Genomic DNA, 23,861 nt, shown 5'->3' with positions numbered 1-23,861 from the left:
AAGGGGAGGCTTGTGGGGGGGAGGGAATTTATGGGGGGGAAGCCATTGTAATCCATAAGTTGTACTTAGGAAATTTATATTCATTAAATAAAATAAAATAAAAAGTTAGGATTTGGTAGAAAATTATTCCAAAAGAATATTTTTCATCTCTGGCACCACTACCACAGACATCTTGGCCTAGTCACATAGTTTTTACAGTTGAAATTTTATATGGCATGATTATAAGATAACTTGGCATACTATTTTTAAAACACTTTGATTTTTCATAACGTTTTATTTTTCATATATTTTATCTCTTTATCCCAAAGTCCAAAGAATAATTTTTAGTATTAAGGAAGCAAACATTCCATAAATATATTCCAGATCTATACCTATAACCCACATTCAATCTCTTAATTCCTTTAAATGTCCTGTTTTATAGACTTTGGTTAATAAAGGTGAAAATCTGATAACATTTTCTCCCATTCAGAGTTGAATCACTGTCAGGACAGATAAGGATGAAAAATTATATACTGGAAATGTGTGGGAGATCAATTTCAAAAAAAAAATTTTAAGAAGGGAAACAGCAATTTAAAACTGTCAAAGGCAACTGTTCAACCAGGCAGTTTTTTTTTTTAATGATTTATTTTACTTATCTGAAAGTCAAAGTCACAGAGAGATGTAGAGACAGAGAGTTTTCCATCCACTGGTTCACTTCCCAAATGGCCACAACAGCCAGAGCTGAGCTGCTCTGAAGCCAAGGGCCAGGAGATTCTTCCAGGTCTCCCATGTGGGTGCAGGGGTCCAAGGACTCAGGGCATCCTCCACTGCTTTCCCAGGAGCATTATCAGGGAGCTGGATCGGAAGTGGAGCAACCAAGATTTGAACTGGCACCCATATAGGATGTTGGCACTGTAGGCTGGGGCTTTAACCTACTGCGCCACAGCGCCTGCTCCTGTTTTCTACAGATGAAATCAGAATTCAGAGAAGTTTTACATCATTTCAATCCTTTAGAGGTTTCAATCAGCAAATTTCAAGTGATTTGTTATCACAAGCAAGCAGAAGCCCCAAATACTGACAGGTATCTCGAATTCACTGAAATGTTGAAAATAAAATAGTAATCATTCAGGGGCAAGCATTTGGCACAGCAGTGGTAATTCTGCTTGGGATGCTCACATCCGGTAACAGAACCTTGGGTTCGAATCCAGGCTCTGCTTCTTATTCCAGCTTTCTACAAACGCACACCTGGGGAGGCAGCAGATGATGGTCCAAGTCCTTGGGCCTCTGCCACCCACATGGAAGACATGGATGGAGTTCCAGACTCCTAGCTTCAGCTCAGCCCAGCCCTAGCTATTGGAAGCATTTAGATGAGAGATTTTTTTTCTTTCTCTCATTCTCACACTCTCCCTCTCTCCCTCCCTCCCCTCTACCTTTCATATAAAAAAAATTAAATTTTTTAAATTTTGTGATAATTCAGATACACATTTATTGAACAGAAATTAAGCAAAATACCACTGACAACAATGCTTACTGTTTTTGAAATCTGAACCCAGAATCCATTCTTTAGTTCCATAGTTCCTTTATTTATTTATTTATTTATTTTTCTTTTCTTTTCTCTTTTCTTTTCTTTCTTTGAAAGGCAGATATACAGAGAGAGAAGGAGAGAGAGAGAGAGATCTTCCATCAGCTGGTTCACTCCCCAAATGGCTGCAATAGCCAGGCATGGCCAGGCCAGAGCCAGGAGCTAAGAGCCAGGAGCCTCTAGCCTCTTCTAGGTCTCCCACATGAGTGCAGGGGCCCAAGCACTTGGGTTACCCTCCATTGTTTTTTTTCCCAGGCACATTAGCAGGGAGCTGGATCGAAGTGGAGCAGCCAGAACTTGAACCAGCGCCTATTTGGGATGCCAGCACTGCAGACGGAGGCTTAACTTTCTATGCCACAATGCCAGCCCTCACAATTTCTTAATTAGAAAGCATTAGACAGGTAAAGCTGCCGCCTGCAGTGCTAGCATCCCATATGGGTGCCAGTTTGAGTCCAGGCTGCTCCACTTCTGATTCAACTCTTTGGGAAAGCAGTAGAAGATGGTCCAAGTGCTTGGACCCCTGCACCCACCTGGGAGACCCGGAAGAAGCTCCTGGCTCCTGGCCCAGCTCTGCCCATTGTGGCCATTTGGGGAGTGAACCAGTGGACTAAGGCCTTGATCGATCAATCAATCAATCAATCAATCTCTGCCTCTGCCTCTAAATCTGCCTTTTGAATAAATAAATAAATCTTCAAAAATAAATAAATAAAAAGAAAGCATAAGACTATAAAAAACAGGCTAAAATATTTAGAAAGCTGGTTCAGGTAGAGTAAAAAATGTGCTTTACCTAAAAAGAAGCTATTTTCTCCCCCATTTTAGACATGCAGTGTTCACAAAGTAGAGGTTTTCCTTCAGTTAGTTTGCTTTAAAGGGAATTCAACTCTTTAGTTCCAAAAAACCTGTGGGGGGTAAAGCTACAACAAATGCTTAAATTTTGATTTAGTATATTATGTTGGTTCTTTCAAATAAAATATTAAAGCACTTCTTTTCCTACTTTTGCTGAAGGCTGTATGCTCGTGTACATGCATGTGCATACACACAAGCAAGACATAGGCTGAAGTTATTAACAACTTCTAGCTAAAAACCAATTCCGTCTGGAGCAGACAATTGGTGCAATAGTTAAGATATCACTTGGAACACCTGCATCCCACATTGAAGTGCCTGAGTTTGAGTACCAGCCCTGCTTCTGATTCCAGCTTTCTACTAATGCATACCCTGGGAAGTGTAAGGTGATGGCTCAAGTATGTGAGTCCCTGTCACTCACATGGGAGATCCAGATTGAGTTCCTGGCTTCCAGCTTTGCCCTGGCCCAGCCCCAGCTGTTGTGGGTGATTTGGGAGTAAACCAGTAGATGAACAGTAGCTTGCTCTCTCTATCTCACCCTCTCTCCACCCCATCCCACCTTTCAAATGCATGAATTAAATAAAATTTAAAATGAATATAGGCGGGGCCGGTGCTGTGGCGCAGTGGGTTAAATCCCTGGCCTGAAGTGCCAGTATCCCATATGGGCGCTGGTTCTAGTCCCGGCTGCTCCTCTTGTGATCCAGCTCTCTGCTGTGGCCTGGGAAAGCAGAGGAAGAGGGCCCAAGTCCTTGGGCCCCTAAACCCATGTGGGATACTCGGAGGAAGCTCCTGGCTCCTGGCTTCAGATCAGCACAGCTCCGGTCGTTGCAGCCATCTGGGGAGGTGAGACAGCGAATGGAAGACCTCTCTCTGTGTCTCTGCCTCTCCCTGTAACTCTCTTTCAAATAAATAAAAATAAATCTTAAAAAAAAATAAAATGAATGTAGGCTTTGAACAGCAAGAATATTCTGCCTTATTGGTGGGAGTTAAATTCCAAGACTCCTCAACAAATATCTGAAACTGCAGATAGTACTGAACTCAATATTTACATTGTTTTTTCCTATGTATTTGTACACAAATTTAATGCCTTTTCCATCTTAACTAAGCATTAAGCACACATTGTGGCCGTAACTTTTGAAGTCTGCAATGTTACAGGAAAACTATCATGAATTTCATTTTCCTTCTTTACAATTTCACAAATAAAAGATCTGCTCCTACTGCAGATCTTAGCAACCTCAGCATACGATTTTTTTCTTTCCTCATTAAGTTGAAAACTTTCACCTTTTCACTTACAGGAAACACTTCATGGCTTCTCTTTGGAATATCTGAATTATATAATAATAATGCGGCGCCAGCATCCCATATGGGCACCGGTTCTAGTCCTGGCAGCTCCTCTTCCAATCCAGCTCTCTGCTGTGGCCTGGGATGGCAGTAGAGGATGGCCCAGGTCCTTGGGCCCTTGCACCCATATGGGAGACGGGGAAGAAGCAGCTGGCTTCTGGCTTCCAATCAGCTCCAGCCGTTGAGACCACCTGGGGAGTGAACCAGCGGACAGAAGACCTTTCTCTCTGTCTCTCCCTCTCACTGTCTGTAACTCTATCTCTCAAATAAATAAATAAAAATCTTAAAAAAAAATAAGGGTTACTTAAAACAATCACTGTGATACTGCAACAGCTGATCTGATAACTGAGATAGCTGCTAAGAAACTAATGGGATGGTAGCACATACAATGTAGATATGCCGAACAGAGAGATAATTTACATCCTGGGTGGGACAGTGAGAGATTTCATCATGCTACTCAGAATGGCATGCGACTTAAAACTCATGAATTATTTCTGGAATTTTCTAATAGTTTTGGACCTCAGTTGACTACAGGTAACTAAAACCAGAGAAAGTAATTTGCTATAAAAGGGAGGGCTACTACGTCTGTGTTCAAAGATGATACTGCCATACTTTGGCTTGACTGAAACAAATCATACATATCTGGCTAGATATTTTCAAAGCAGTTTCCTCAATATGCACGCACAATGGTGAGTTTGATTGAAATGGCTCGATTAATCTCAAAACCTTCATAACTAATTCCTAAACAGTGAACAGATCCTGGGCAATAGAAAAAGACAAATGGACAACCAAAATGCCAGTTTAATAGAGAGAGGAAGACTGTGCATGGGAGCAGGAAAGTGGGTTTGCCTAGTCAGAATCAAGGGTGCAGATGGGAACATAACAGGAAAGAAACAATAATGATATATCCTGGGGCCAGTGCTATGGTACAGCGGGTTAATGCCCTGGCCTGAAGCACTGGCATCCCATATGGGCACCGGTTCGAGACCCAGCTGCTCAACTTCCAATCCAGCTCTCTGCTATGGCCTGGGAAAGCAGTAGAAGACGGCCCAAGTCTTGTGCCCCTGCACCTGTGTGGGAGACCCGGAAGAAGCTCCTGGCTCCTGGCTCCTGGCTCCTGGCTCCTGGCTCCTGGCTCCTGGCTCCTCGCTCCTGGCTCCTGGCTTCGGATCGGCGCTGCTCTGGCCATTGCAGCTAACTGGGGAGTGAACCAGCAGACCTCTCTCTCTCTCTCTCTCTCTCTCTCTCTCTGCCTCTCCTCTCTCTGTGTAACTCTGACTTTCAAATAAATAAATAAATCTTTTAAAAAATTATATATCCTTACATTCACGTAACACATTTCTGTTTACAAAGGAATCTTTGACAAATCCTTGCATTTCAGACAGAGATATATCCATTAGGTTATTCATTCATTCAACACTAAACAGACTAATTTTGGCACCAGTCTTGGATTTGAATACAAATTCTGCCATTTACCAGCTGTGTGACCCTCAGCAAACTGAGAGGAGCACAGGAGATAAAGTACTTAATTCCATCTCCTATTCATCTTACTAATATCGATAAATCTCGGGTGTCTGTTGGGCTCTGCACTAAGCCCAGTTGGGTACAAAAAGGTGAATGAATACAGCAGAGGCTTCCAGGAGCTCAGGGATACATGGTATACTTATGGCCTAAAGGATGAATGAAGGGAATTTAGTGAAGACTCTCCAGAAGAAATCCTTTACTTTTTTTTTTTTTTTTTTTTTTTTGGACAGGCAGAGTGGATAGTGAGAGAGAGAGACAGAGAGAAAGGTCTTCCTTTTTGCCGTTGGTTCACCCTCCAATGGCCGCCACAGCCGGCGCATCGCGCTGATCCGAAGCCAGGAGCCAGGTGCTTCTTCTGGTCTCCCATGCGGGTGCAGGGCCCAAGCACTTGGGCCATCCTCCACTGCCTTCCCGGGCCATAGCAGAGAGCTGGCCTGGAAGAGGGGCAACTGGGATAGAATCCGGCGCCCCGACCAGGACTAGAACCCGGTGTGCTGGCGCCGCAAGGCAGAGGATTAGCCTGTTAAGCCATGGCGCCAGCCGAAATCCTTTACTTTTGTCCTTTTTTTCTTTAAAAGTAAGGAATAGATGCATGCTCCCTGTCCATTGCCAAGTGATGACCTTCCCTGCCTTTGGACTCTGACAGCAAGAAGTTCATCACCAGATGCAGCCCCTCGACATTGGACCAGAACTGTGAGCCAAAACGGACCTTTATTATTTATAACTTTAAGGGAAAAATATAAGAAATAAATGTCAACTGGAGAAAAATTAAAAATTTAGATAAGCAAATCTAAAAAGTAAACAAGAAATTGGTTCACAACTAAGAATTAACTGATGCTGCTAACATGTTGAGAGGTGTGTGTGTGTATGTGTATGTCTGTGTGTATAGGAGTAGGATGCTATTGTATGTATGTATGTATGTATAGGTATAAGCACACAGAGTTCTAATTAAAAGGATCAACTGTTTTATAACATCCTTTTTCAATGAACATTATATAATGAATAATTTTCTACACTAATAAATAGTACATAACTAGTACATTTAACTAAATGAACCTTCACAACAACCCAATAGGACAGGTACTATTACTATGTTCATCTTAACAGATGATTAACTTGAGACAGAGAGGATAAGGAACTTTCCCAAGATTACACAACTAGTAAGCGACAGAACTGAAATGTAAACCTAGAAAGCCTAATCCAAAATCTGTACTTTTAAATACAAACATATGAAATAATTTAAAGGCTTACTAGAAGTCCGTTACAGAATGTACCATAAAATAACCAATCGACTACTGCTAGTCAATTGGGTCTTGAAAATTGAGTAGGAATTCTCCAGAAGAATGGAAAAGAATTTAGTTGTCAAACGGGATGGCACATTTGAAGGAGTCATGTTGGTATGGCTGAGGCATGTGGTGTGAGCGGGAATGATGAGGAGGTTGGAAAGGTAAGCAAGGTCAGATCATGCAGGATAAATTTGAAAGGGGCAAGACTGTGTCCCGAAGATCAGGTAAAATGCTACTGCAGAACTATGGAACGTTGTTCAGCCTTAAAAGGGAACAAAATTCTTACACAGACTATGAGACTAAATGAAATAAGCCAGAAACAAAAGGAAAAATATTAAACAGTTTTATTTTGAGGTATTTATAAAGTAAATTCATAGATATAGAAGATGCAGAAAACATTACCCAATGGGGCTGGTACTGTGGCCCAGTGGGTTAACACCCTGGCCTGAAGTACCGGCACCCCATATGGGTGCCTGTTCAAGACCTGGCTGCTCCACTTCCAATCCAACTCTTTGCTATGGCCTGGGAAAGCAGTAGAAGATGGCCCAAGTCTTTGGGCCCCTGAACCCATGTGAGAGACCTGGAAGAAGCTCCTGGCTCCTGGCTTTGGATCGGCACAGCTCTGGCCATTGCAGCCAATTGGGCAGTGAACCAATGGATGGAAGACCTCTCCACTCTCTGTGTAACTCTTTCAAATAAATAAATAAATCTTGTTTAAAAAAAAGGAAAGGAAAGGATATCCAGGAGGCCAACACTGTGGCGCAGCAGGTAAAGCCTCCACCTGCAGTGCCGGCATCCCATATGGGCGCCGGTTCAAGTCCCAGCTGCTCCACTTCTGATCCAGCTCTCTGCTACGGTCTGGGAAAGCAGTAGATAATGGCCCAAGTCCTTGGGCCCCTGCACCCATGTGGAAGACCAGGAAGAAGCTCCTGGCTCCTAGTTTCAGATTGGGGCAACTCTGGCCATTGCAGCCAATTGGGGAGTGAACCAGGGATGGAAGACCTCTCTCTCTCCTCCTCCCTCCCTCCCTCTCCCCCTCCCTCCCTCCCTCCCTCTCCCCCGCCCCGCCTTTCTTTCTCTCTGTGTATAACTTTCGGATAAATAAATTAATCTTTTTTTAAAAAAAAAAGTCTCAGTTGCTCCACTTCTGATCCAGCTCCCTGCTAATGCGCCTGGGAGAGCAGCAGAAGATGATCCAAGTCCTTGGGTCCCTGCACCCACTTCTTCCTTAGGAGACCCAGAAAAAGTTTCTAGCTCCTGACTTAGGCCATTGTGGCCATTTGAGGAGGGAAGCAAGCAGATGGAAGATCTCTCTTGCTCTCTCTCTTGTGCTCGCTCTCTCTCTCTCTGCCTCTGCCTCTCTGTAACTCTGCCTTTCAAATAAATAAATAAGTCCTTTTTTAAAAAAAAATATAAAAGGTTACGCATGGGGTCAGAGAAGAGAGAATGAGATGCTATTTTTTACTAGGTACAGAGTTTCAGTTTGGAATGATGCAAAATTTCTAGAAATGGATAGTGGCTATGGTTATACAATATTATGAATGTACTTAGTATCACTGAGTTAAACGCTAAATGGCTACAATTTTATATTGTGTATATTTTGCCATAATTTTTTAAAGGTTTATTTAATTTGAAAGGCAGAGTTACATAGAGAAGAAGAGAGAAAGAGATATCTTCCATCTGCTGGTTCATGCCCCAAATGGCCACAACAGCCACAGCTGGGCTGATACAAAGCCAGGAGCCAGGAGCCAGGAGGCAGGAGCCAGGAGCTTCCTCCAGGTCCCATGTGGTACAGAGCCCAAGTACTTAAGCCATCCTCCACTGCCTTCCCAGGCCATTAGCAGGGAGCTGGATCAGAAGTGGAGCAGCTGTGACTTGAACTGATGCCATATGGGATGCCAACACCACAGGCGGAGGCTTAATTTACTAAGCTACAGCACTGGCACCACTACTATTTTTTAAATGCCATTTTTCATAATGGAAATGATTAGGGACTGAATAGAGACAGAAAGGAGGGGCAAATCTGAGAAATATTAAGAACTAGATAACAGGGCCGACACTGTGGCTCAACAGGCTAATCCTCCGCCTTAGGCGCCGGCACACTGGGTTCTAGTCCCGGTCGGGGCGCCGGATTCTGTCCCGGTTGCCCCTCTTCCAGGCCAGCTCTCTGCTATGGCCCGGGAAGGCAGTGGAGGATGGCCCAAGTGCTTGGGCCCTGCACCCCATGGGAGACCAGGAGAAGCACCTGGCTCCTGCCTTCGGATCAGCGCGGTGCGCCGGCCGCAGCGCACCAGCCGCGGCAGCCATTGGAGGGTGAACCAAGGGCAAAAGGAAGACCTTTCTCTCTGTCTCTCTCTCTCACTGTCCACTCTGCCTGTCAAAAATAAAAAAAAAAAAAAGAACTAGATAACAGGCGTGGTGACTGAATACAGAGTCAAGGAAAAAATAACTCGGGTTTCTGGGTAGATAGCAGTGGTATTTATAGTTTCCTTATAGATAAGAAAACCAAGGTCCAGAACTATGCCTAGCTCACAGTTTGTTGGTAGCAGAATTAGAATTCAAATGCCAGAGGCCAGTGCTGTGGCATGGCGTAGCAGGTAAAGCTGCCACCTGCAGTGCCAGCATCCCATATGGGTGCCAATTCGAGTCCTGGTTACTCCATTTCCAATGCAGCTCTCTGCTAATGTACCTGAGAAAGCAGTAGAAGATGGTGCAAGTCCCTGGGACCCTGCTCCCACGTGAGAGACCTGGAAGAAGCTCCTGGCTCCTGGCTTCGGTTCAGCTCAGCTCCAGCAGTTGTGGCCATTTGGGGAGTGAACCAGCAGACTTATCTCTCTCTGCCTCTGCCTCTCTGTAACTCTGCCTTTCAAATAAGTAAATAAATCTTTTTTTAAAAAGCTCAAATGTCAGACTCCTGACTCAAATTTGGTATACTTTGCACTACAACACAACATATTCATAAAGAATATTATCTCCCCTCACTGCAATCTATTGAAAGTCAGCCCTCAACAAAAGAGTTTTTTTTAATTACCTTAAATTTGTATAACACTCTGATTCACAAAATGCTTTTGCATACAGTATTTCACTGGATATTCATAGCAAATCACAAGTTAGACAGGACAGGGATTATATTACCTATGAATACATTTAAATAGGACTAAGAAAATTGATGTAACTCCTTAAAATCCTCAAAGATCTTAATTTTATTGGTTGGATTAAAGGGGAACATTAAGGTGAGACATGAAGAGATTCAAATGATGATCATGTCGCCACTACCATAGCTGTTGCATGTACTAGGTACTGATAAAAGGGAGAAAGCAGCTAGAAATAGACATGGTTTGCGTAGCTTTCAGGGCTGCTATATTGCATAATTCCATGTCATAATTTTTACAGACTGTGCCTGCTGCCCCCTCAATTTGTGTAACACAATAACCCTGGATGAAATAAAGTAAGGAGTCTCCAACCTGCAGATCAGGATCAACTGGTAGATCTAGCAACCCCACCTCCTGGAGCACCAACTGGTTCCCAATATCTTCTATCTGCTACACTCCCTTTCTCCCACGTATCCCAGGTGGGATCACCAGTGTGAAGGTGAGAACAGCACAACCACAAACATCCCAGAGACTACACTATCAGTATCTGCCCTCATCTCAAGACTCTGAGATTAAAAGAAGTTCCTTCTTATGACAAGATTGGAGATCACACTAACAAAAGATTGAGAGGAAAGAACAGTGGTCTTTATGATTATATCTACCCGTCTGTTAGGAAAATAAAATTATTAAACATGCCAGGATAATACTGTCAACCCTTCTTAAGAGCGTGATTATACTTAAATTAAATCCAAAGGCAACAAGAGAGAAAATACAGGTCATAACAGGCACTCATTTGGCAATCCACCTGTGCCTTAAGCCAAGTGAAGAGAACACTAACACAAGCTACAAACAATACTTACTACATAGCTTCTGACCAAACTGTGTTAAGGTGCAGCACAAAACTAAGACACATGCAGTCTAGCCAGGTGCTTCAAATATAGAGAATCCACAACAACCACCAGTAGTTCTCAAATGGTTAATTCAAGTAACTGCAATTAAGTTTCTCTTCCTCATATCTGGACAAGGGACACATACCACCACTTCAGAAATGCAACTAGAGACCAAGGATAGGCAAACAGACTGTGTTTTGCTTGAAGACATTTCTGACGACATTCTACCAATTATCACAAAATTTATTTCTCTTTCCTCATCTAACTTCCTACTTCTCCTGACCTCACCTTAAGGCTTCCCATTGGCACTTCATGTGCACATTACTTGGCCTGTCTAATGTTACTTGTTGCTCCTAAGGTTACTGATCCCAGCCACTCCATGTAAAAATCATTTTATTGCCTGTAAAGTTGGATCACTGAGAATTTACTACAAAATTTTGCACTAAGGAAACAAGTTAGAGATGAGATCAAACGGAAGCAGTATGACTCCAGAGTCCATGCCCCTAGCTCTGCAAAACAGTGTCTACAAAGGACTTTACCACAGCCGTAATCCATTCTTCAAAGTGCTCAGAAAATGCTCCACATCTATGACTTTCAGTGTTCCTCCCCAACACAAAATCTCTCTAACAATCAGGCAAGTTCCTTCACTGATGGGCATACGGTACATGCTCTTAACATTTCTCTTTCTGATTTTGTGTAGACTGACCCTCTAACTTAGAATGCTGTCTTCCACATATTTAAATCCCGTCATCTCACTAGCCTGTTAACTCCACAAAGCAGGGCTGTACCTGCTGTGTTCACTATCATATCCCCAGTGAACACGGTAACATTCAACAAATTGAGTAAGTAAATGAATTGAAGCACCACATCCCTCATGAGAAAACATGTTCAATACTCCTAGCCACTTTCTTTTTGAATTCTAAATACTCTGAATCAGAGTCATAGACTTGTACCTGATGACTCTGTAATTGTTTGGTATTAGACTTCTTTCCCTGGCTAAACAGTAGACATATACTTTATACTTCTTTGCACATCTCACAGAGGCAAGGTAAACATTGGATATACAATAGCACACAATAAGAATTTACTAATTGGAAGGCTGATGTGCTTTATAAAAATTCAATTTACATACAATGCTGTATGGCTGTGGTTAAATAGGTTAGGCATAGCATAAAGCCTTTTCCCTTGCTTACATTTTTTAAGAACTCATTAGAAGCATGGTTCAGCATTTGGCAATTATGGAAATAACCTAAAAAATCTTAATGACCCAGAGTCTGTGGCTCACTAATTACACAAGCAGATCATTATGAATTTTCTTGGTGGGGAAGTAGAATGAGTACATCTTAATAATTTGATTTGCTACCTGTCATAATGAGTTTTGAGAAGCCAGGTTAGCATACTGAAGATATACTACAGGCTACGGGGCCCTCCCAATCTGAGTTTTTTCCATTTTCTATGGTACAATTTACAAATCGAACATTGCTTAAAGGTACTGATTGATCACTATATTCGTCCTGCCGTCTACTAAATTTATAGTATAGCAGAACTATAATTTATAATTTTATTATAGAGGTTGCTAAAATTACTGTTATAGTAAATAATACATTAAACTAATAATAGTAACTAAATTTTATTGTATGTTTATTACCTGTCAGGCTCTATTACTAGGGCTTTACATGTATTAACTCATTCACAATCCTGAGGTAGGTACTGTTATCATTCACATTTTACAAATTTGGAGGAACCGAGGCACAGGTAAGAAATCTGCCCAGGGTCACAGAAGTAGTAAGCAGAGGGACTGGAATTCCAACCCACACAATCTGGCACCAGAACACCAACTCTTAAACCTAAGTTACTGCCTCTCCAAAAGAAGACAAAATCACTATACAATGGCGAAGTTAAGCCTTGCAGCATCAAGAGAATAATATATAATGGTCCAGAAAATGTAACCGGCAATGTTCCAAATTGTGCTTGTTTATTTTTTTTTTTAATTTGACAGAGATAAATAGTGAGAGAAAGAGACAGAGAGAAAGGTCTTTCTTCCATTGGTTCACCCCCCAAATGGCCACTACGGCTGGCGCGCTACGCCGATGCAAAGCCAGGAGCCAGGAGCCTCCTCCTGGTCTCCCATGCGGGTGCAGGAGCCCAAGCACTTGGGCCATCCTCCATTGCCCTCCCAGGCCACAGCAGAGAGCTGGACTGGAAGAGGAGCAACCAGGATTAGAACCCAGTGCCCATACAGGATGCCGGTGCTGCAGGCAGAGGATTAACCAAGTGAGCCATGGCACTGGCCCCCAATTGTGCTTGTTTATTAATTTTTTAATGTACTTTCTTTTAGACCACTTTAAACTCTATAAACATGTTTTCATGCATATCAAAGTTCAAAGACGTACTTATTATAAAGATGAAAAAACACATGTGGACCATTTCTTTTTTCTTCCTTAGTAGACTGAGAATACAAATAAGACTAATTGTATTTTAAACATTAGGTCGTTTAGCACATCTTTAAATAATGTAATTAACTGGCCGGCGCCGTGGCTCAACAGGCTAATCCTCCGCCTTGCGGCGCCGGCACACCGGGTTCTAGTCCCAGTCAGGGCACCGATCCTGTCCCGGTTGCCCCTCTTCCAGGCCAGCTCTCTGCTGTGGCCAGGGAGTGCAGTGGAGGATAGCCCAAGTGTTTGGGCTCTGCACCCCATGGGAGACCAGGAGAAGCACCTGGCTCCTGCCATCGGAACAGCGCGGTGCGCCGGCCGCAGCGCGCTACCGCGGCGGCCATTGGAGGGTGAACCAACGGCAAAAGGAAGACCTTTCTCTCTGTCTCTCTCTCTCACTGTCCACTCTGCCTGTCAAAAATAAAAAAAATAAAAAAAAATTTAAAAAAAAATAATGTAATTAACTAAAAGTAAATCTATGGGTCCTTACTTTTGAAATTAGCTTAAAAGTACCAAGGAAATTGAGTTATTAATATCATAATTTTTTAAAGATTTATTTATTTACTTGAAAGAGTTACAGAGAGAGGGAGAGGCAGACAGAAAGGTCTTCCATCCACTGGTTCACTCCCCAAAAAGCCACAGCTGGACCATCCGAAGCCAGGAATTAGGAGTCAGGAGCTTCCTCTGGGTCTCCCACACAATTGCAGGGTCCCAAGCACTTGGGCCATCTTCCACTGCTTTCCCAGGCCATCAACAGGGAGCTGAATCAGAAGTGGAGTAGCTGGGACTGGAACCGGCACCCGTATGAGATTCCAGTGCCATAGTTGGAGGCTTAGACCACTATGCCACAGCTCTGGTCCCTTTTAAATTTTTTTTTTACTCATCAAATCAATTTGCTCATTCACACATTCAAAGAAGGCAAATGATTGTTTCTAACTTTACTTAAATGTCTATGTACTTTTAAAAATATAGTTCCTGTGTGGGAAGTAAGACCACAGGTTCTGGAGCCAAGACTGACTGGCTTTAAATTCCAGTTTAGCCACTTGCTAGGCCTGGAAATAAAATTTGGCCCTATGAAAGAATATGTCTACTCTCAGCAAAGTGCAAACAATAGACAAACAACAGATTCTTTTTCACACCAGACAAATATACAGTTCTTATGTCCTTCACTTATGTACATTAAAAAAAAAAACTGCCAAAAGATTCAAGATCCCATGACTTACCACTTGCCCTAAGGTTAAGAAACAGGAATTTGTGGATTATTTTTGTAATAAACACAGTAGACAAAATCTTACGCAATTCTACCCTGGCACTCAAGAACAAATAATATACTGTACTAAATAAATTATTCTTTTGCCTTCACGACTCAATTAATTTAAGACTTTAAACTATCTTAAGACTACAAAGGTTCTCATGACCAAAATTAACCCTGCTATCACCTAGCTAACAGATAAACACTTCACTTTAGATGAACAATACTTGGAAGACATATGACACCAATATGAGGGCTAATACATAAAAATGCACTTATAATTGCAATCAGAGGGGCTGGCACTGTGGCATAGCAGTGCCGACATCCCATATGGGTGCCAGTTCAAGTTCCAGCTGCTCCATTTCCCATCCAGCTCTCTGTTATGATCTGGCAAAGCAGTAGAAGATGGCCCAAGTACTTGGGCCCTTGCACCTACGTGGGAGACCCAGAAGAGACTCCTGGCTCCTGGCTCCTGGGTCCTGGCTCCTGGCTTCAGAGCGGTGCTGCTCTGGCCATTGTGGCTAACTGGGAAGTGAACCAGCGGATGGAAGACCTCTCTCTCTCTCTCTGCCTCTCCTCTCTCTGTGTAACTCTTTCAAATAAATAAATAAAAATTTTAAAAAAATAATTGCAATCAGAAATTAATATCAAGATATTATAGCCATAAGCCTTCTGATCTAAAAAGTAATATTTAGAATTAACCATGCAATGGGAGAAAGCAGTCAGTGGTCAAAATGAAACTGGCTATATGCAAGTATTATTGTTTTAACAATATAATGCACTTATTAATAATACAATATACTTGATATGTTCATTTGATAAAACCAAATGAACAATAACTAATGTATTGTGAAATTCATAATAACTTGCAATTTATAAGAATTCTTAGAGCAAATAATTTTATCATCATCAAAAAAGTGAGACACCTTCTTTTATTCCTGCCACAAGAAAGAAGACTGCACTTGGAACTCTTCAGCAACTAAGCTCTCTATGAGCTTGTGTTAGCTCAAGGATCAACTCTTTAAATATCCTCATGAGACTAGAGGACAGTTGCAAATTTATCCTAAATAGTCCTGAGAATTTTCTTCAGAGGGCTCTGCACTTTGGAATTCTTTCCCTCTGGTCTTATATATCTGTTGACAGTTTCCAGGTCATAACAGAAGCTCTCTTAATGCTTTCCTCTCTTGAATGGCAGCTGGTATTGCTTCAGGTGAACACTCAAGAGAGCAAAAGTCATTTTATTCACAATTCCAAGTATAGCATGCTCTACAAATTCTCAGGTGGGAGTGGAGGAGGGAGCTGATTCAGGTATTTTTCTGTTCCTGATCTGCTTTGCTTGGGACATCAATTGACCTGCAGGGTCAGTAGCAATTACAATGGCATAATACAAAACACATTACCTTTTTTTTTTACAAACAAAATCCACTAAGGAAAATGACCAGGCTAAAGCAAGATACATAAGATGTGAAATAACCCATTAATTTCAAATAATGAATCAAAAACACACTCTTGATTATGGGTCTGAAAAAAATTGGACTTCTCCACTGCAGACTTATAGCAAAAAGAGTTAAAACAATAGTTTTAAAATACTTGAGACTAGGCCAGTGCTGTGGCGTAGCAGGTAAAGCTGCCGCCTGCACTGCCAGCATCCCATATGGGCACCAGTTCAAGTCCCGGCGGCTCCACTTCTGATCCAGCTCTCTGATATGGCCTGGGAAAGCAGCAGAAGATGGCCCAATTGCTTGGTCCCCTGCACCTGCGTGGGAGACCTGGCAGAAGCTCCTGGCTTCAGAACAGAGCAGCTCCGGCCATGGCAGTCATCTGAGGAGTGAACCAGGGGCAGAAGACTTCTTTCTCTGCCTCTCTGTCTCTCTCTGTCCCTCTCTTTGCCACTGCCTCTCTGTAACAATGACTTTCAATAAATAAGTAAAATCCTTTAAAAAGAGTAAAATAAAACACTTGGGGTATAGTTGTGTAATTCTAAATGTGGCCAGAAAACACGGTACAAGTACACATAACTGGCTCAAAATGGGAGCACTTTAACCTCATTTCCATCAAGGAAGGAAGTAGCTGTGAAAACTGATGTGATCTACTGACTTCTTATACAGATGAGGAAATCACATCAATTCCCTAACAGCGCTGGGAAGCTAGGAATATATTATGAAACCAGAAACACTATAGTCTTCCACGTTAAGGAAACACACGTTAAAGAAAATTCTAAAGGAATTTTAATACTTTCCCTCCCATACTATCTCATCAGTAAGCAAATTACATCACATTAAAGCAATTTGAAGACAGATTTGGAAGTGAAAAACATGGTTGCTGGGATGGTGGTTCAAACTGAAATATTCTGCCCAACCACTGCCTTTCACCCACCAGACCTCTACCACCACCCCAATTTTAATTATATCCTAAGGAATATCACTGTTTAAAAATACCAAATAGTCAAACCTGTCCTTTAATAAAGATGAGTAGGGAGAATTTTGAAACAAAACTTCCAAATAGTATGACAGTGTCTTTATCAACTAACAATTCACTTGCCCAACTGACAAATGAAGATTTTTCACTCATTTGGATGTCAAAAATCTTGATTAATACAGTTTGCCAAATACTTTATAATATGTAGGTAAAAGCGGTTATAATAAGGAATTTATGAAAAGGAATATATTAACATTAGAACCCTCACAAAGTAAAGGTTGTAGTGTGTTGGTTGGAGTTATTTTTGCTCGCATGCTCACTTGCTCTCTCTTGCCTATTTTTTAAACAAATTTTACTGCTTCTGCATGCATTTTTCAAAGAAAAACAACCTTCTGCATTAGAGACTGGAGATATTAACTTATTCTTAGGAAGGATTAGGTTTAATCTAACCTTCCTGTGAAGTCAGGAATAAAAATCTAAGATTGTGATTAGAAAAGAGTAGATTCTATCAGTTTAAATAGACCAGTAGAGAAATAAATTTGAAAGAAAAAAGGAAAAGGAGAGATTTCTTGGAAGTAAACCTGAAAGAGCTTCTGGCAGTAGACAATGTTGTTATTCATTCCTGGCAATTTTTAAAATGATTTTAAATTACATTTAAGGTACAACTCTCACTCAGAATTAAAGCATAGCAACTCTTCTTTTAGATTAGACTTTATATTAGAATTAAATGTCATTTATTAACATTTTTGTCATTTCCATGTATTTTTGTATACACATGCTCTCCTATTAGCTGAAGATAGTTGGATATTTTTATAAATTGACCAGTTTTATATTCTATATATGTTTTTCTTTTTAGCTAGTGACAACATGGAAGATGTGGTGGTCTTAAAAATAGGATTATAGAATTATTGCATGTCCTGCATTTTTCCAGTCCCCCCACCCTTTGTTCACATTATTTCTTCTACTTGGACTATATTCCTCCTCCTCCCATCCCTGCAAAGCTAAACGCTAACAATTTTTGAAGGCCCAGCTCAAATGCTCCTTCTAGGCATTCTCATAACACTTTCTGTTTCTAATACAAAAATTATTGAGACAAATAATATTTTGGTGATCGTGTACCTATCTTTCCAACTACACTGAGACCTTCAAATTAAAAAAAAAAAAAGTCTTCGTGTCATGACTATAGACAGAAGAAAGTTTGAGATATAAAAAATAAAATCTCAGTTGAAAATAACCTTTAAAAAAGATGAGATATCCAACCTAGTTACTCAACTAGTGGGGCTCCTAAGAACCCATTGTCTTCATAACTGAACTTAACTGACATGACTGCAAACCCCCTTTTGAGACTAGGTACTCTGTTTTGTTCCTTCTGCATCCTATCTCATACCTCAGTATTACTTAATTCAATGTTCTCCACACATTGTTTCAATACTATTCATACAACTGTAGATGAAGAGGCTATGATTAAAGTGAAGATCAGATCCTGGGAAAATACTGAATGGTGAAATGACAAAAGAAGTGCTGTCAGTGCTGAAGAAAACTACAAAGTCTACAACAAAAAACGTTAAAGGGTGGGACAAGGATGGAGGGTAACTTTACTATAATGAACGAAATGAAGCAGAAACAAGAATCCTCCTTCAGTTTAGCAGATGATCCTAATTTAAGACAGGAAAGCAAATCGCTATTTTTTAAATTTTTATTTCATCAGTAATGGTGCCTTAATAACCTTAGCTTCCAAAGTATAACGAGGTATCTGTCACTAAGCAAAGACTTCAGATGGTGTGAATTCCAACACGGGGCACAGACCCTCTTGGGACCCTCAAGCAATTAGGCAACATAGGCCGTGGATGATCAAGAAACTCTCCTCGGGACGGTAGAAGAAAGTGACAGGGGTCAAGAGCGGATCTCCCCTTCTCTATCTCCAGTTCAGGGAGGAAAAACCTAAGTGTGGAAAATACCTGAATTGTGAAGAAGTGAGAATTTGGCGACTGCCCTAGATTCACAAGACCTTCTCACACTTGCTTGTTCAAACTGACAGCACAGATAGCCCCTCTAGTAGAAGGGGACGACGGGAATCTGATGTAGGACTTACCTGGTTTTTCTGTCCTGTGGTTAAACCTCCGGAGCTACGCAGCCGGTGGCAGCGAGAAATCCACGCACACACACCCGAAGCTCACACGCTCGGAGAAGTCCCAGTAGCAGCGGCGGCTGTGGCGGTGGCGAAAACTCCTCCCTCTGCTGCTTTCTTTCCACCCCCTGCCGCCGCGGCCGGCCGCCCTTACCCCTCCCTCCCTCGACTACCCCCACTTCCGGGTGATGCCCCGGCCGGAAGCAGGGCCGACTCGGGAAAGAGAGCGACGCGTCACGTGAAAGGGAACACGAAGCCCAGAGTCAAGCTTCTCCCGCCCCCTGCTGCCCCCAAGCCGACACACAGCTCCTGGGCGGGTCTTGCTGCTTTTGGGTGCTGCAGCGTCCCTCCGCGCCCAAAGCCAAAAAATAAAACAAAACCAAAGAACCCCTACCAAAACAGTGCCTTTGTTATCTGGACTCTCCTAACATCAGGGCAAGGTGGGCTATAGAAGCTCCTTCATTGTGCCCAGCGTGAAATTTGCACGTTATTTGTTAGATTGTGTCAACTTGCTTCTCCAGATGTAAATGTCAGAGCTATGAACTTGTCCTTATCCCCCCCAATGAGAAATAACATCGAGGGGGAGAAATGTTTATAAATTCATAATCTTTATGTGTGCTGGGGGACAGGATGGCACCTCACTACCTTCATATTGCCATTCCAAGCTCTGAGCCACTTCTCCATTTATTCATTCACTTGCCCATCGTTTTAAACACCTAGAAGATTCCTGGGGGCAAATATATATATATATAGATAGATAGATAGATAGATAGATAGATAGATAGATATAATATATACATATATGTATATATATATAATATTTATCACCATGATTTTATACAGAAATGAGATGCAGAAAATGTAACAATACAATGCAATAAAACAATAGTACAGAACGCATTTGAGAAAAGCGTGTTCTTTTTAATCGAGTTTAACATTCTAAAAAGCAGCAAAACTCTAGGATTTTTTTAAAGATTGATTTATTTATTTGAAAGGCAGAGTTACAAAGAGGCAGGGAGAGAGTGAGGTCTTCCAGGTCTTCCATCCGCTGATTCATTCCCCAAATGGCTGTAACGACCACAGCTGGGCCAATCCGAAGCTAGGAGCCAGGAGCTTCTTCCAGGTCTCCCACGTGGGTACAAGGGCCAAGCACTTGGGCTATCTTCTACTGCTTTCCCAGACCATAGCAGAGAGCTAGATCGGAAGTGCAGCAGCCGGGTCTTGAACCTGCGCCCACATGAGATGCCAGCACCACAGGCAGGGGCAGCTTTATCTATTACACCACAGCGCTGGCCCCCTAGGATTTTTTTTTAAACTATGAACCTTAACAAAAGGTTAGAAGAAGTACAGACTCCATCTTATTTATTCCAAAGCTGGATGTGGCCTTTTCATATTTTTTAATGAAATATTAAGATATGAGGAAAACTAATCACAGGACTTCTTGTATTTTCAATTGAAATTATTCAAACTCAGTTCCTATAGAAGAGTATCAAGTCTAAAAATGTTGCATAACTCAAAGGAGTAAACAAAGAATAAATATTTAGTAAACATTGTAAAAGACTAAGAAGTGCCTGGCACACAGTATACTTGTTAGATAATTTCCATCCAAATTACTTGACAGGCAACATTTAAAACTGCCTAGAGGCTGGCACTGTGGCTCACTAGGCTAATCCTCCACCTGCGGCACCCGTACCCCAGGTTCTAGTCCCGGTTGGGGCCCCGGATTCTGTCCCCGTTGCTCCTCTTCCAATCCAGCTCTCTGCTGTGGCCCCAGGAAGGCAGTGGAGGATGGCCCAAGTCCTTGGGCCCTGCACCTCATGGGAGACCAGGAGGAAGCCTCTGGCTCCTGGCTTCGGATCGGCACAGTGCGCTGGCCGTAGCAGCCATTTGGGGGTGAACCAACAGAAGGAAGACCTTTCTCTCTGTCTCTCTCACTGTCTAACTCTGCTTGTCAAAAAAAAAAAAAAAAAAAAAAAAACCTGCCCAAAGATCTAAATTAGTATTTCAGAAAGAATCATTCTCTTCCCCCTCTTTACCCATCCATGTAAGATTAACTTCATGTGTGAATCAATGTGCTCAACCTTCAATATTAAGATACAAATCAGAGGTGGTTGTTTTAGCCCAATGGTTAAGACACCAAGCAGACCATATCAGGGAACGTGGGTTCTATTCTTGGTTCTGCCTCCTGACTCCAGCTTCCTGCTAATGTAGACCCTGAGAGGCAGCAATGATGGCTCAAATGGTTGGGTTCCTGCTACCAACAGGGGAGACTCGGATTGGGCTTCCAGCTCCTGGCTTCAGCCCCCTCTGCCATTGCAGGCATTTCAGGAGTGAGCCAGCAGATGGGAGTTCTCTGCCTTTTAAGTAAGTTTTTAAAAAATTTAACATGGCTGGCGCCGTGGCTTAACAGGCTAATCCTCCACCATGTGGCGCCGGCACACAGGGTTCTAGTCCCAGTCGGGGCACCGGATTCTGTCCCGGTTGCCCCTCATCCAGGCCAGCTCTCTGCTATGGCCCGGAAAGGCAGTGGGGGATGGCCCAAGTGCTTGGGCCCTGCACCCGCATGGGAGACCAGGAGAAGCACCTGGCTCCTGGCTTCGGATCAGAGCATGCGCCAGCCGCGGTGGCCATTGGAGGGTGAACCAACAGCAAAAAGGAAGACCTTTCTCTCTGTCTCTCTCTCACTATCCACTCTGCCTGTCAAAAAAAAAAAAATTTTAACATAGAAACTCAGCCCCAAATATAAAACCTCAAAAGTCACATCATATGAAATTAAGATGGCTTTTAAGTGGCTTCAAAATATTAGTAGATTGGGCCGGCGCCGCGGCTCAATAGGCTAATCCTCCGCCTTGCGGCGCCGGCACACCGGGTTCTAGTCCCGGTCGGGGCACCGATCCTGTCCCGGTTGCCCCTCTTCCAGGCCAGCTCTCTGCTGTGGCCAGGGAGTGCAGTGGAGGATGGCCCAAGTCCTTGGGCCCTGCACCCCATGGGGGACCAGGAGAAGCACCTGGCTCCTGCCATCGGATCAGCGCGGTGCGCTGGCCGCAGCGCGCCTACCGCGGCGGCCATTGGAGGGTGAACCAACGGCAAAAGGAAGACCTTTCTCTCTGTCTCTCTCTCACTGTCCACTCTGCCGGTAAAAAAAAAAAAAAAAAATATTAGTAGATTGGTTTATAGTTACAATATTTTTATTTTCAAGCAAATTCACTAAAGGGCAGAAACCAGAAATACTCATATGCATGAATTTCAAAAAATGCTGTGCCAAAAAAACTTTCAATTCAGTTTTCCATGAACTTTCTGAAGTGCTCTCAAACAGCGTTACCAGAAGCAGTGTATCAAACCCACCAGCTCATTTTTTATGTAGATACTGTGTATCCGATGAGCTGCACGATCCTCTACTGTTATAGTCACTCAAGCTTTCCCTCACTCTAAAACACCTCATCTCTAAATGCATAATGTCTAGTCCTCCTGATCAATGCACAATCATAGCAACATGTTTTTCATAATTACTATGCACTAAATGAGCTTTCGGAGGGAAATGTCTTCATGATATAATCAGGTTTTCAGGGCGTTAGCAGATACTAACCGGCCCCCAAATGCATACAAGGTGGTGTTACCTCTAATAGTAATGAGGGTGAGAATTCAACACCTATGCCTTTAAAACTAATACAGTACTTAATTCTAGATCATTTTTTAAAGTGCTAAAATAATGCAATAGAATAATATCAAGAATGAAAGGCATAATATGCTCCCTGATTTTAAAATACTGCACTGTTGTAGGTGTTGTGACTCAGTGGGCTAATCTAATTCTTAGAACACCTGCATCCCATATCAGAGTGCCAATTCAAGTCCTGGCTCTTCTGCTTCTGACCCCAGCTTTCTGGGAAGGCAGCAGAGGGTGGCCCAAGTACTTTTGTTCCTGCCACCCATATGGGGGACCACAATGAAGTTCCAGGGTCCTGGCCCAGCCCTGGCTTTTGTTGGCATCTGGGGAGTGAATCGGGAGATAGAAGGTCTGTGTTGTTCTGCCTTCCAAATAAATGTATGTATGTATGTATGTATGTGTATATGTATGTGTGTGTGTGTGTGTATAAAACACATATTTAAAGCTTTGTTTATTTGAAAGGCAGAATTAGAGAGAGATCTTCCATCTGCTGCTTCATTCCCCAAATGGCCACAATGTCCAGAGCTTGCCCAGCCCAAAGCCAGGAGCCAGGAGCCATTTCTGGATCTCCCACATGGGTGCAGAGGTCCAAATACTTGGGCCATCCTCTGCTTTCCCAGGTGCATTAGCAAGGAGCTGGATCAGAACTGGAATGGCTGGGACTCGAATCGGTGCCCACATGGCACACCAGTGTTGCAGGCAGTGGCTTTACCTGCTATGCCACAACACCGCCCCCCGACCAAATATATTTTTAAAATAAAATAAAGGGGCCAGCACTGTGGTGTAGTAGGCTAAGCCTCCACCTGAGGCACCGGCATCCCATATGGGAACCAGTTTCTGTCCCAGCTGCTCCACTTCCAATCCAGCACTATGCTATTGGCCTGGGTGAGCAGATGGCCCAAGTGCTTGGGCCCCTGCACCCACGTGGGAGACCCAGAAGCTCCTGGCTTCAGATCGACCCAGCTCTGGCCATTGCAGCCACTGAGGAAGTGGACCAGCAGATGGGAGACTTTTTTGTCTCCTCCTCTTTGTAAATCTAACTCTCAAATAAAATCTTAAAAAAATACTACACAGTCCCCCAATAGTTTAAAGGATTGGCAGTGCTTCTTCTAAGTTACTTACCTTGATTCCTCAGGTATACATATATTTAAGATAGGGAGATTTATTTGATGACCTCCCAACTGCAGGCATTAATAAAATTCCCAAAGTAATGGGTTGTAATTTGTGTAAAAGGATGTAAGTTTCTTGGTTCTAAGAGTACTCAAAAGCTGCATGATCAGAGTATTGTGATAGCACAAATAGGTTCACTCCCCAAACGGCCACCACAGCCGGCGCTGCACTGATCCGAAGCCAGGAACCAGGTGCTTCCTCCTGGTCTCCCATGCGGGTGCAGGGGCCCAATAATGCTTCATTTCTAACGGTGGTCA

At 42.7% G+C, this 23,861-nt stretch overlaps 1 protein-coding gene across 2 annotated transcripts in view; it reads right to left on the bottom strand.

Moving 5' to 3' along the window:
* ATP7A (ATPase copper transporting alpha) overlaps positions 1-18,913 on the bottom strand; it is a 126,803-nt gene extending 107,890 nt beyond the window's left edge. For both annotated transcript variants that reach the window (XM_062184506.1, XM_062184507.1), the window contains exon 1: positions 18,735-18,913. The gene's annotated coding sequence lies outside the window, so the exon portion shown is untranslated. The remainder of the gene's footprint in view (positions 1-18,734) is intronic.
* Positions 18,914-23,861: the final 4,948 nt, after the last annotated feature.

The sequence above is a fragment of the Lepus europaeus genome, chromosome X, assembly GCF_033115175.1.
Source record: "Lepus europaeus isolate LE1 chromosome X, mLepTim1.pri, whole genome shotgun sequence".
Classification (NCBI taxonomy): domain Eukaryota; kingdom Metazoa; phylum Chordata; class Mammalia; order Lagomorpha; family Leporidae; genus Lepus; species Lepus europaeus.
Note: the sequence above shows the minus strand (reverse complement) of the source record. Positions and strands in the feature narration are given on the sequence as shown.